Source organism: Lissotriton helveticus, chromosome 9 (assembly GCF_964261635.1).
Source record: "Lissotriton helveticus chromosome 9, aLisHel1.1, whole genome shotgun sequence".
In the NCBI taxonomy this organism is placed as follows: Eukaryota; Metazoa; Chordata; class Amphibia; order Caudata; family Salamandridae; genus Lissotriton; species Lissotriton helveticus.
This window is the reverse complement of record NC_136070.1, coordinates 798,496,179-798,498,509: the sequence shown is the minus strand read 5'-3', so window position 1 is coordinate 798,498,509 and position 2,331 is coordinate 798,496,179. Positions and strand designations below refer to the sequence as shown.

The 2,331-nt window shown below is 41.4% G+C and overlaps 1 non-coding gene across 1 annotated transcript; it reads left to right on the top strand.

Moving 5' to 3' along the window:
• Positions 1-1,494: 1,494 nt before the first annotated feature.
• Positions 1,495-1,566, top strand: TRNAT-CGU (transfer RNA threonine (anticodon CGU)). The gene has a single exon. It is a non-coding gene; the product is annotated as a tRNA-Thr (tRNA).
• Positions 1,567-2,331: the final 765 nt, after the last annotated feature.

The following is a 2,331-nucleotide window of genomic DNA, read 5'->3' as shown; positions in this document are numbered from 1 at the left end:
CAGACACATAGCCAGCATCACATAGCATGTTTTGAGTTCACTATTAGACCCACAGTTATTTGTCGTTCTTAAATACTTGTGTGGAGGGTATAACTGTGCTCAGGTCTTTAAACACTTCCCTTGAACCCTAGAATAATTGTTTGTTGATTGTACTTCAGAACAATTCATCATGGCTTCCTGATGAAGCCTAAACAGCCGAAACGCGCGTAGTAATAGTAATCAAATCTTTAGCCATGTTTTTTAATATAATCATCTATACAGTATCAAAACTGTAAAGTATAAATAATCTGCATAGAGAAACAAATACGCACAATCTCATGCCGTTGCAGAATGTATAATATAAAGGAGATCAAAATATAATAAATGTAAAAAATACTGTTTTTTCCTTTCTTTTATAAATTATTGTTCAATAAAAATGCACAAACCTTATCTGTACCGTGCACTCTGTTTATGATTTAGTGTTCCTATTTTCCTGTCAGTAAATGTCCGCCTTATAACCTTGTTCCTAATTATTGTATTGACACACGGTTATATATCCCGAAATTAGGAACTCTAGTCGGGGATACCCCTTTCCTTTTTTTCATACACGAGCCCCTGACTAATTGCAGAAATCATAATGTCAAGTATGGAAATAGTCCTATTTGTTACATAAGCCCAGGAGGTAGGGGCGCACGAGCTGTGGCAGCAACCCAAACTAATCATAATGGAGTTCGGAAGGTGAGTGAGCAATAAAGAATCTTTTAAATGTGTGTCTAACCTGGATATGGGTGACTGCAGTGTGCGCTTTCTGTAAAGTGAATTATATGGCACACAATGATGTATTAATATAATATATGTGTGACAGTGTGCTTCAAAGTGCACCACCAGCTATATACTACACCCTTAAAAATGCATGTGATTTCACAACAAGTCAGGCACCTTAGACTGGTCTTGCCCCTTGCCCTCTAACTAGACATGCAAGGCTAGAGAATACCTTCTCTTCCCAATCAAGCCTGCACCAGGGCACCAATGAAGGACAAATCAAAACTTTCATAAGCCCAAAACAAAAAGGCCTATCAACCCCGTTGGAAGACCCTGGCCTGCACCCGACTCTTCCATTTCCGCCTGTTCTCGTTCGTTCCTTGAACTTTGAAGAGGCTAGAAAACACCTTTTGGTTGCAACAATAACAATTAATTTAACTGGATCTAACAATTAATTTAACTGGATCCGTCAGTCCTGGAATAATAATGTGTTTATGAAGATCATGGTGAGGTGAATTGTTAGAGTTTTGTAGGACGTCTCAGGTTAATATATGAGCAAGAAATGCAAAGATGTAAACTGGGAAGGAAAATAAGCGCGTTGCTTTAACTTTCGCGGCCGCACTTGTTATTATCTTGTTAATGCTTGGTCCCTGGGGAGAAGACCAAAGTCACTCGCTGGGTCCATGGGTGATGGTACTTAATGAGCTTTAAGCTGTTGTGAAATCTGATTGTACTGGATCAAGCATTAATGGCGGCGCGGTGGCCAAGTGGTAAGGCGTCGGTCTCGTAAACCGAAGATCACGGGTTCGAACCCCGTCCGTGCCTTATGAAGTTACGTTTTAAATGGCTCACATTGTACCTGCCGCCTAATCCCTGTGCTCGAATTGGGAAACACATCTGGCAGCCGAAACGGAAACGTTTAGTTTACAAATCGAACAAATATAAAGGAGTCCCGTGAATATGTAAAAACTAAAGGCATTGTCTTCACCCGGAAGCTGCGTTTGTCTTAAACTGTGTTTCGTTGAGAATATTTAAATGCCTCCTGTTATGCTCCTGAACTTTAAGGCGAACCATTTCTGAGCCTGTTTTTGTGAAAATGCCTAAGTGTTAAAAATAGTTCAAATGAATTTGCACTTTTTTCGGGTTGTATTAAATTGAATAAAAACAGTAGCAGATTGACAAAGAGTTTGCACCATGGCAAATCAATGCCTATTTTGAGCCGCACCCACACTTAATTGTCAACACCAGAATTTATAGCAGTCTGCCACATGGTGGTGAGTCAAGTCAAGTCAAGTCAGAATTTATATAGCGCACTACATACCCATAGGGTCTCAAGGCGCTTGAGGAAGGGGGGGGAGGTTTACTTATCGAATATCCATGTTTTAAGTTGTTTTCTGAAGGCTAGGTGGTTTTGAGTAAGGCGGAGGTGGATGGGAAGGGAATTCCAGGTCTTGGCCGCTAAGTAGGAGAAGGATCTTCCTCCCATGGTGGCTTTGTGAATGCGCGGAACTGCGGCGAGGGCTTGGTTGGACGAACGCAGCTGGCGGGTGGGGGTGTAAAAGGAAAGGCGCGTGTTGAGACAATCAGGTC